Raw genomic sequence first — 12,671 nt, forward strand, 5'->3', positions numbered from 1 at the left:
TTTTAAAGGAAGTCAGTGTTGCGTTAATATATATACTTTTTTTGTTTAAAAAAAAAAAAAAAAAAAAACGTAATTGTGAGAAGTACCCTTTATTTCACTTGAGCCCCTGTCCCTCAAAATGTCTGTGCACGTCCCTGGTCCTGAGCATCTTTTTAGGCTGGCCTCAGCCAGTAAAATATCAAGGTGAAAGGCATCATAGCTTGCTTAGTTTAGACCCAGCTCCCAACCCAACTTTGAGAATAGATTAACGGCGATATTTTTTTTTATCACCCGATAAGAATCTCGCGTTAACGCAGCACATTAACGCCGATAACGGCCCAACACTAATATATATACTGTATATATATATATATTTTTTTTTTCAAGTTTAATTATTCAGTAATTAATTTAGTAATGATTAATACATGTTAAAAGTTTATTTATTTATTTATGAAATTGCTTTGTGCTGTCTTTCATGCAGAAACATGATCTTAGTAATACAGTATGTCATTCCCCAACTCACACAGATAAATGCAGCTTTGAAGAAGCACGTGATGTGAAGAATTTTTTTTTTTTTTTTTTTCTGGGCGGACCAAAAGATGCTGGTCTTATATTTTGTGGTGCCAACACTGTCAGTTTGATAAACTCTGCCACTGATAACTCTCTCACTCACACATTTTTCTCATCTCTTTTAGAAGATGTTTCCACAGACTTCGCTGGCTCTGAACTTGTTGTTGTTTCTCGCTGTGCAGGTGAGTAGACAGAGATGTGGATGTAGCATATAAATGCTGTATCAGAAATCGGGCTGATAGAGTTTATTGTGGAAATTTGTCAGGCAACGTGTACAATTAGGCTGCATTTGTTAAAATTAGTTAACGTGAACTAACAATAAAATTAACAATGAAAAACTACTTCTAAAACTTTTATCAATCTTAGTTCATGTTATTTCAACTTTTACTAATACAGTATAAAAATCTTGATCATTTTCTTAATAATAATAATTGATAATTGTTAGTTATCCCTCATAAAACAATCTTTTTTTTTTTTTTTTGGATTCCAAAGAATTGTTGATTTATAATAGTAATTTATAAGTCATAACGTCATATTTTTCAGCTAAACTATATTGTATCTGATCAGCAACTTCTCATCAGTGTAGTATTTTATTTTTATTTTTCATGTTACCATGATATTCCCATGTCTTTGCTGCTTTTACATTCCCCATCTTATATAAGATGCCTTTTTATATGGTTGTGTCTTAAAAATAAAAATCTATCAATATTATATTATATTATATTATATTACTTGCAAACTATGCAAATAGTATAATTCATGGTTTTCTTCATGTTCAAAATGGACCTAAATGTGATATGCTTTAACTAATTTAACTAATGGGACCTTATTTTAAAGTGTTTCCAATTATATTATGTTTTAAAAGTCAATAAATGTGAAATATTAAGTTAATACTTCAAAGGTTGTTCTATTACTATAATATAATGACGTATATCATGTACAGGAACCAAAATGATTGTAGCATCACAGTTTTATGATGATGATGATGATTTTTTTTTTCTTTTCTTATGATTAAACCTATACGCCAATGAAGTAACACAAAAATAATTCAAGCACAACTGTAAGTTGTAATATATCTCTGTGCATGTCAACAAAACTAATGTTAACAGATACAACTTTCAATCTTGTAAAAATGCTTTTGTAAATGTTGAGATAAACCCTCATGTTGTACTCTAATCATTTGGATCCGGAGCATATTTACAGTATTGTTCAAAATAATAGCAGTACAATGTGATAACCAGAATAATCAAGGTTTTTAGTATATTTTTTATTGCTACGTGGCAAACAAGTTACCAGTAGGTTCAGTAGATTGTCAGAAAACAAACAAGACCCAGCATTCATGATATGCACGCTCTTAAGGCTGTGCAATTGGGCAATTAGTTGAAAGGGGTGTGTTCAAAAAAATAGCAGTGTCTACCTTTGACTGTACAAACTCAAAACTATTTTGTACAAACATTTTTTTTTTTTCTGGGATTTAGCAATCCTGTGAATCACTAAACTAATATTTAGTTGTATGACCACAGTTTTTTAAAACTGCTTGACATCTGTGTGGCATGGAGTCAACCAACTTGTGGCACCTCTCAGCTGTTATTCCACTCCATGATTCTTTAACAACATTCCACAATTCATTCACATTTCTTGGTTTTGCTTCAGAAACAGCATTTTTGATATCACCCCACAAGTTCCCAATTGGATTAAGGTCTGGAGATTGGGCTGGCCACTCCATAACATTAATTTTGTTGGTTTGGAACCAAGACTTTGCCCGTTTACTAGTGTGTTTTGGGTCATTGTCTTGTTGAAACAACCATTTCAAGGGCATGTCCTCTTCAGCATAGGGCAACATGACCTCTTCAAGTATTTTAACATATGCAAACTGATCCATGATCCCTGGTATGCGATAAATAGGCCCAACACCATAGTAGGAGAAACATGCCCATATCATGATGCTTGCACCTCCATGCTTCACTGTCTTCACTGTGTACTGTGGCTTGAATTCAGAGTTTGGGGGTCGTCTCACAAACTGCCTGTGGCCCTTGGACCCAAAAAGAACAATTTTACTCTCATCAGTCCACAAAATGTTCCTCCATTTCTCTTTAGGCCAGTTGATGTGTTCTTTGGCAAATTGTAACCTCTTCTGCACATGCCTTTTTTTTAACAGAGGGACTTTGCGGGGGATTCTTGAAAATAGATTAGCTTCACACAGACGTCTTCTAACTGTCACAGTACTTACAGGTAACTCCAGACTGTCTTTGATCATCCTGGAGGTGATCATTGGCTGAGCCTTTGCCATTCTGGTTATTCTTCTATCCATTTTGATGGTTGTCTTCCGTTTTCTTCCACGTCTCTCTGGTTTTGCTCTCCATTTTAAGGCATTGGAGATCATTTTAGCTGAACAGCCTATCATTTTTTGCACCTCTTTATAGGTTTTCCCCTCTCTAATCAACTTTTTAATCAAAGTACGCTGTTCTTCTGAACAATGTCTTGAACGACCCATTTTCCTCAGCTTTCAAATGCATGTTCAACAAGTGTTGGCTTCATCCTTAAATAGGGGCCACCTGATTCACACCTGTTTCTTCACAAAATTGATGACCTCAGTGATTGAATGCCACACTGCTATTTTTTTGAACACACCCCTTTCAACTAATTCAACTAATTGCCCAATTGCACAGCCTTAAGAGCGTGCATATCATGAATGCTGGGTCTCATTTGTTTTCTGAGAATCTACTGAACCTACTGGTAACTTGTTTGCCACGTAGCAATAAAAAAATATATGAAAAACCTTGATTATTCTGGTTAGTCACATTGTACTGCTATTATTTTGAACAATACTGTACTATTTCCAGAAAATGCTACATAATCTTATTGCATTTGACTAACTAAATTTCTAGTTAAATTATTACCAAAAACTGGATTCAGTCTTTTTACTACCTTTTATTATGTATTTATTTTTACACTCATTCAACTTTGAATGAGTGCATCTGAACTACAAACAACATTTTTTTTTTTTTTTACTAAAATTCTATCTGCCATGTGCTTTATTTTTATTTTTTACTTTATTTTTAATTTAATTATATGTCTTTTTTTTTACATTCCCTTATTCTATAGTTGTATCTTATATTTTATATTTGATCTCGATTTTTAGGCTCTACTGTTAATGTTATCTGTATGCACCGGGGGTCTGTATGCACTTCGATTCTCTGTATGTATGTACTGTACATGTGGAAGAATTGACAAAGCAGACTTGACTTGAGAAAAAAAAAAAAATTCTTAATAGTAATACAGAGTTGCCTAGCAGTTAGTGAGTTATTTAAATGGAGAATTGTTTAATTAAGTGCAACCACATTACATGGAGTCTGTATATATATATATATATATATATATATATATATATATATATACATATACACACACAGTACAGACCAAAGGTTTGGACACACCTCCTCATTCAAAAAGTTTTCTTTATTTTCATGACTATGAAAATTGTAGATTCACACTGAAGGCATCAAAACTATGAATTAACACATGTGGAATTATATATGGAATTATATACATAACAAAAAAGTGTGAAACAACTGAAAATATGTCATTCTAGGTTCTTCAAGGTACCCACCTTTTGCTTTGATTACTGCTTTGCACACTCTTGGCATTCTCTTGATGAGCTTCAAGAGGTAGTCACCTGAAATAGTCGTTCAACAGCTTTGAACGAGTTCCCCGAGAGATGCTTAGCACTTGTTGGCCTTTTGCCTTCTGTCTGCGGTCCAGCTTACCCCTAAACCATCTCGATTGGGTTCAGGTCCGGTGACTGTGGAGGCCAGGTCATCTGGCGCAGCACCCCATCACTCTCCTTCTTGCTCAAATAGCCCTTGATGCCTTCAGTGTGACTCTACAATTTTTATAATCATGAAAATAAAGAAAACTTTTTGAATGAGAAGGTGTGTCACGAGAGAGAGAGAGAGAGAGTCACGGGAGGAGCACAAGACAGACACAGTGGGCGTGGCGTCAGGCCTCGGAGAGGCTTTTATTAACAAATCATAACATAGGGAATAAAAGTGGCCAAAGGGGGAAAGTGTCCAAAATAACAGGGAATCTGGTGTCCTCGTCGTGCTGCAGGGTTCGTGTGGGTCGGGCAGTGTTCATGGAGGAAGGGTCCATGTAAGGGGCGGAGTCCGGCGGCCGCACGCGCTCCCCTCCTCGGTCCGGGGCGCGAGGGGCGGCGGCGGCTTCCTCTAGCGGCCGCATCTCTCTCGTCGGCCGCGGCGCTGGTAGGGGATGGACGGCCCGGCATCCTGGCCCGTCGGCCGTGTAAACGGGTGCGGTTCTCCTCCGGATGGCGGGTCCGGCAGCTCACGTCTCTTGTGGCGAGGGAGTCCCTTAATGCACCCTTCCTGGACCCACGAGGACACCAGCGTGCATGCACGGGGAAGAGACCGGTCTCCCGATATATATATATATATATATATATATATATATATATATATATATATATATATATATATATATATATATATATATATATATATATAATGGTTTTATATAACCCTTTTTGAAATATTAGAATATTTTGTACAAAAGTCTTTTTAAAAGGTACCTTTTTTTTGTACCTCTCTGAGAGTGTACGGTCCTGTAAATTTTAAGTTTTTTTTTTGTCCAGTCTTAACTGGTAACAGGCACGTGCACAGGTAGGGCTCAACCTGTGCAGAGCACATGCCCTTTTTGCCCTTACACTCCGAAGTGCCCTTTTTTTGGTGGTGTTTTTTAAAAAAAATTTATCAATGCTATTGGTCACCCTTTACATCTGTCTGTCTGTTTTAAAAATATTTAGCAAATGAAAGTTCTTAAAACGAGCTTGTGTAAATCTTATTCGATCCTCAAGCTGTCAGTATCTGATAACTCCGCCCCCTCTATATTCATTGAATCAACTGAAGTTCCACATCAGCCGCACTGTAGACAACAGCTGAGCTGAACAAAGTTTTGCGAAGGGTAAATAAATATCTTGTTGTTTGAATAAGTACTACTAAACACTATGTCTATAAAGGCTCGTATTTTATTTATTTGATGTCTGACTGACTGACTGAGACATGTGGGGTGTCGCCTGAGAGAGGGGGCTAGCATTTGCCATCTAGTCATAGCCAATACATAGCCAACACTTAAATGGCCTGTGCATACAGTAGCATTTAATCTTTTATAAAATGCGATTTTGGCCAAATGCATTTTACCACAGGAAAAACCGAGCGCTCCGTCTATATAGCAACAAAAACTAGTTTGTAACCTGTAGATTAAAGTGTAATGTGATGCCGGCAGCGGCAGGCGCCGTCGCCGTTTTAATGACGGACAAAAAAAAATTCACATTTGCACACATTCGCTGGTCAAAAACTATATATTGATAAGTAATACAACAACATATAATTTGTTTTTACCATCGGAAAATCATAACAGGTGCGCCCCCGCGCTGTTTCGTACTGGAACTTACACAAAGCGACGAGTGATCCTCGTCACCTAGATAACATTTATAAAATATATTTCTAAGAAATTTCTTCTTTGATTTATGATTGCTGATACACTTAATTTATTAACATTTAAGCTAATCATGTTTTGGTATACTCTCCGTTTGTCCTCACATGTATAAAATGTAGTAAAACATGGTAGGCGGATACATGTTGGATATGTTATAGTTACGGTATGGCTATAGTTTCTTATAATCTGGAATTGAGTTGGACATAATTAAATTATATTTCAAAAAAGTTTGTCAAAAATACTTGACTCATTGCTCACCTTCCCCTCTTCTCAATGTCATTCATAATCATGTAAACCAAATAATACAAATTAGCTTATAAAACCAAACAGAATAGCTAAAAAAGAGAATATATATATATATTTTTTTTCTTTGCAAAGTTCATAAAAAAATTGCAAAAGTTCAATAAAAAAAGATTTTGGTTTCTGTTTGGTGTTATAAGCTAATTTGTATTATATGTTTAACATGTTTATGTTAAACATATAATACAAATTATGGTTGTTATTAATCGTGAATAAATCTAAAGCTTTTGAGACTATTATTTTGTGTTAATGAATTTGTCATGAAGATGTGACCATTTCTTCCTGTTATGCAGGCTTACTAAATAATCTTGATATAAAAAAAGGGAGGGGGGTGCCCTTTTTCAGTTTCAGCACATGCCCCTCAAAAGGTCTGTGCACGGCCCTGACTGGTAACAAGTGAATCAATATGGTCTATGACCTTTATATATACTGTGTATATGTATAAAAAGTTGGACAAACTTGACTCATGTGTGAACATGGGCAACAATCAGTTTCTTGCCAAACAGATGCCACTGAAATGTAACAGTTTCAGGTTTCAGTGAAGAATCTTGACAAAAAGAGTCACATAATTAAAACTATTTTGTTAGCAGCGCAAAAGATTGTGGGTTCGATTCCCAGGAAACACACATTTGAACACCGATTTTAAAAAATGGTGTAGACCAAATGCACTGTAAGTCGCTTTGGATAAAAGCGGTTGCTAAATGTAAAGCAAACAAATGCTGACTTTTAAATATTTAAATAGGCTATAATTCAAGGGATAAAAAATATGCAAGGAATATTTTGGTTGGACTCTATAATTATTGAGTAAAATGTTTGACAAATTAACTTAGAATTTTGATACTATTTACTTCCTGTCACACTACGCTTTCAGAAGGAACACAGAGCAGAGTATAATCGAAGTAGTCTTTATTAATTCAACACAGGGGTAACTCCAACAGGGACAACAGGAGGAAGCCACAGATATGAAACGGGTAGACCCAACTAACAAGAACTGAAAGGACTAGGGTTTTTAAAGTCAAGATAATGAGGAACAGACAGATGTGGGGAATCAACTAATAATCAGACTAAACAAGGACAGGAAACTGAACAAATAAGGCAAAACAGGAACTGAAACACATGACAAAACGTCTTGGTTACATATGTAACCCTCGTTCCCTAAAGGAGGGAACGGAGACGTTACGAATGGGATCTCGCCCGAGAGCCCAATCACCTTTGAGTGGTACAAAACGAGCCAATAATACACAAAGTACCTTGGTCTGCGTAATTTGCATCGCGAGGTCCGCCCCGCAGAGTGGGTATATAAGGAGCAACGCGAGCAACTCGCATTCAAGTCTTCGCTGAGGAGCCGAGCTAGTGACCCGGCTGTTCAGCGGAACAGCGATGTGGCAAGGGGACGTAACGTCTCAGTTCCCTCCTTCAGGGAACGAGGGTTACATACGTAACCAAGACGTTCCTTTTCAGTCGGTCACGTTCGACGTTACGAATGGGGTCCCTTACAAAACGCCACATGGCTGTCTTCCAGCGACCCGTGTGAATGATAGCACCCTGTCGTGAGGCCAGCACGAGTGAGGGCCTATAGCTCGCACAGAATACACTGGGTAGCATATTCCAGCTGGACATATGCTAGCAGGCTGCCTGCCCGTGGGAGGACTTACAGAAGGCAGGTATCTACCAAGGTGGTGATACATAAGAAATCTGAGGTACCCAACCCGCAGGGTGGAAGTTTCAACGACAGAGCTGGCAAGAGGCTTGCCAAGGGAAAGACACATGCTGCAGAGAGACTTACTGTGGAAATACAAACGTGGGATTACACAGAAATGTGAATCACGACACATGGAGGCACCTAGTCCCACACATGGCTGACCAAGGGGCATGTACGCAAGTGTTGGACATCAACAGTGCTGGAGGGACCCAGGGTTCTGACTGAGGAACTCACCTGAGGGGAATAGCGCACGCATCCAGTCCGTGGAATGGAATGGCGCAGCAAGCGGATTGACACCAAGCAGGTCCTTACTGGTCTGAAGGGGTGAGTATTCGGGAGGACACGGGCTCTACACGGAGATTATAAAATCTCGCAAATGTGTTAGGTGTCGCCCAGCCCGCAGCTCTACAGATGTCTGCTAGTGAGGCGCCATGCGCCAGCGCCCAGGAGCAAGCTACGCTCCTAGTTGAGTGAGCTCTCACCCCTAGGGGGCATGGCAGGTCTCGAGCCTGATAAGCCAGGACAATAGCATCCACTATCCAGTGGGATAACCTCTGCTTGGAGACAGCCTTTCCCTTCTGCTGGCCTCCGTAACAGACAAAGAGCTGGTCTGAGGTCCTAAGGCACCGAGTTCTGTCCACGTAGGTGCGGAGCGCAAGTACTGGACAGAGCAGCGCCTGGGCTGGGTCTGCCTCCTCCAGGGGCAGCGCTTGCAAGTTCACCACCTGATCCCTAAAGGGAGTGGTGGGAACTTTGGGCACGTACCCAGGCCGGGATCTCAAGATAACGTGAGAGTTAGCCGGCCCGAATTCCAGGCACGCTTCGTCAGCTGAAAATGCCTGCAGGTCCCCGACCCTCTTCACCTAAGCCAAAGCCGTCAGGAGCGCAGTTTTCAAAGATAAAAACTTTAGCTCTACTGAGAGCAAGGGTTCAAAGGGAGCTCTCTGCAGTTCTGATAGAACCACTGCGAGGTCCCAAGAGGGGACTTGCTGAGGGCGAGGCGGATTGAGCCTCCTTGCTCCTCTCAGGAACCTGATCATCAGATCGTGCCTCCCAAGAGACTTACCTTCAACAGGGTCATGGTGAGCCGAAATGGCAGCCACATAGACCTTTAGGGTGGAAGGTGACAGCCTTCGTTTCCAACCCCTCCTGAAGAAAGGAAAGAACTGACCCAATCGGGCATTTCCAGGGGTCCTCACGCAGTGAAGAACACCAAGTGACGAAGAGGTTCCACTTCAAAGCATAGGCATGTCTGGTGGACATGGCTCTAGCTGAAGTTATGGTAGCTACCACCTGTGGTGGCAAGGTACCTAAACCTTCCGTGACCCGTCCAGAACCCACACATGTAGGTTCCACAGATCGGGACGTGGGTGCCAGAGGGTGCTCCATCTCTGAGAAAGAAGGTCCTTCCTCAGAGGAATTGGCCAGGGAGGAGCTGTCGCGAGGAGTACAAGTTTGGGGAACCAGGTCCAGCTGGGCCAAAAAGGCGCAACCGTGAGGACCTGCTCCTCGTTCTCCCTGATCTTGCACAATGTCTATGCAAGAAGGCTCACTGGGGGAAACGCATACTTGCACAGGCCCAGCGGCCAGATGTGTGCCAGGGCGTCCGTGCCGAGGGTGCCCTCGGTCAGGGAGTAAAACAACTGGCAGTGGGAATTTTCTGGAGAGGCAAACAGGTCTACCTGAGCGTCTCCGAAGTGTTCCCAAATCAGCTGAACCGACTGGGGGTGGAGTCTCCATTCCCCGGGGTGAGACTGCTGTCGTGAGAGCTCGTCGGCTGCACGATTGAGCCTGCCCAGAATGTGAATGGCACGAAGCGACCTCAGATGCTTGTGACTCCACTGGAGGAGATGGTGAGCGAGTTGAGCGCACCATGCGGCGGGAGCGTAGACCTCCCTGACAGTTGATGTATGCTACGGTCGCAGTGTTGTCCGTACGGACCAGAACGTGCTTGTCCTTCAGCAGGGCCCTGAAGCGGTGCAGAGCAAGATGTACTGTTAGAAACTCGAGGCAATTGACATGCCACTGAAGTCGGGGTCCTGTCCAGGAGCCTGACGCAGCATGCCCATTGCACATGGCACCCCAGCCCGTGGCAGAGGCATCTGTTGATACAACAACATGTCTGGACACCGGTTCTAGGGGCACGCCAGCCCGTAGAAACGAGGGGTCCAACTACGGGGTTAAGTATCGGCGGCAGGCCGGAGTGATGGTCTCTCGGAGCGTGCCCTGTTGCCATGCCCATCTCGGGACTCGGTCGTGAAGCCAGTGCTGAAGCGGTCTCATATGGAGTAGCCCGAGCGATATGACTGCCACCGCGGACGCCATATGCCCCAAGAGCCTCTGAAACAGTTTCAGTGGAACCGCTCTTTTGCCCTCGAATTGTCTCAGGCAATTCAGCAGTGACTGCGCGCGCTCGTTTGTAAGCTGCGCAAACATGGCGAACAAGTCTATTTCCATACCGAGAAAAGAGATCCTCTGCACAGGGGAGAGTTTGCTCTTTTCCCAGTTGACCTGAAGACCCAGTCGGGCGAGGTGTCTGAGCACCAGATCCCTGTGCTTGCACAACCGCTCTCGAGAGTGAGCTAGGATCAGTCAGTCATCGAGGTAGTTGATACGGACACCTTGTTCCCTGAGAGGAGCCAGGGCTCCCTCCGCGACCTTCGTAAAGACGCGGGGAGACAGGGCCAACCCGAATGAGAGAAACTGATATGCCTGCCCCTCGAAAGCAAACCGAAGAAACAGTCTGTGTCAAGGAAGAATGGAGACATGAAAGTACGCGTCCTTCAGGTCGATCGCTGCAAACCAATCCATCAGACGAATGCATTCGAAAATGCGCTTGGGCGTTAGCATCTTGAACGGGAGTCTGTGCAGAGCTCGGTTCAAGGCACGCAGGTCCAGGATTGGCCGTAACCCACCTGTCTTCTTGGGTACTATAAAGTAAGGGCTGTAAAAGCCGGACTTCATGTTGGCTGGAGGGACCGGCTCTATTGCGCTCTTTGCCAGCAGGGTCGCGACCTCCGCGTGCATGACAGGGGCATCTTTGCCCACCATCGTCGCTTGGACACCCCGAAACCTGGGGGGACGCCGGGCGAACTGAATCGCGTAGCCGAGCCTGAGCGTCTGGATGAGCCAGCGGGAAGGCCTGGGGAGCTCTAGCCAGGCTCCCAGGAACCAAACCAGCAGGGTCAATTGGACTACAGGCGTACCCACAGTGGGGCAGCGTGGTGGAGCAGACAGCCCCGTCATGGAAGGCATAGTGTCCCTTAGCGGGGGTGGAGTGCGGGCACTCATCTGACTCCACGTGGCAAAGAGGGCATGAGAAGGCGAAGCGTTCTTGAGCTGTCTTTGCATGGAAACTGGCAAGGGGAGAGGAGAACGAGAGCGGCGAGGAAGCACGTCGAAAGCGTCATTCGTGGCCTCTTGGGACCCAGAGGTAGAGGAAACAGCTCTTTTAGTGAAGGTTTGGGTACCACCGGCCACCGGGCCAGTGGCGGAACAAAAAGAAAACGAGAACAAAGGATTCTCCCCCGGCCCTCCTCCGGGGGAAGGAGTGGTCCTGCTACCATCTCCTGATGAGCTGACATCTCCAACTCGGGCCGCCCGTCTCAGGAACGCCGCTTGGCCTGGCGTTTGGCAGGTTTAGGGGCAGAGACGAGTTGCGCCGCCCTTCTGCCGGCCATCTCCTCGCTGCGGCCGGGGTGAAGGCTGCTGCTGTGGCCGAGCGGGAGTGGAGGAGGCCGCAGGGGGGCGCCCTCTTCGACGAGCATGCTGAGGTTGCGCCGGCGGCGGGGTGGAAGCAACAGTGGGCCGCCGGGGCAGGATGTGTCTGATGGCCTCAGACTGCTTCTGGGCGGCAGAGAACTTCTGGGCAAAGCTCTCTACCGTGTCGCTGAAGAGGCCATCCTGGGAGACCAGGGAGTTGAGGAGCTGAGCCCGATCAGACTCCCTCATGTCTGCCAGGTTCAGCCATAGGTGGCGCTCCTGGACCACCAAAGTGGACATCACCTGACCCAAGGAGCGCGCAGTGACCTTCGTCGCCCGGAGAGCGAGGTCGGTAGCAGTGCGTGCCTCCTGCAAAACCCTTGGGTCAGCACCGCCCTCGTGCAGCTGCCGGAGCAGCTAGGCCTGATAGACTTGAAGTGAGGCCATGGCATGCAGGGCAGAAGCGGCCTGGCCCGCAGCTCTGTAAGCCTTGGCCACAAGCGTGGATGAGAACTTACAGGCCTTGGAGGGCAGCTTGGGACCACCACGCCAAGCGGAGGCGCTCTGTGGACACAGCTGCATCGCAACAGAACGCTCCACCGGGGGAATCCCAGCATACCCCTTGGTCGCCCCGCCATCGAGGGCAGTGAAGGCGGAGGAAGAACCAAAACGGTTTTGGGCAGTTAAAGGTGCCTTCCATGAACTAGTTACTTCCTGGTGCACTTCCAGGAAGAAAGGAACCAGAGAGGGGATGCTGGCGATCCGCATGAGCAGCCCCCAGGAACCAATCATCCAGCCTCGAGCGCTCGGGACAGGGTGGAGGATTCCACTCAAGCCCGATGCTCTCCGCTGCCCGGGAAAGCACGGCCGTCAGCTCGGGATCGGACTCGGACAACGCTGGCAC

This window comes from Carassius gibelio, chromosome B20 (genome assembly GCF_023724105.1).
Source record: "Carassius gibelio isolate Cgi1373 ecotype wild population from Czech Republic chromosome B20, carGib1.2-hapl.c, whole genome shotgun sequence".
In the NCBI taxonomy this organism is placed as follows: domain Eukaryota; kingdom Metazoa; phylum Chordata; class Actinopteri; order Cypriniformes; family Cyprinidae; genus Carassius; species Carassius gibelio.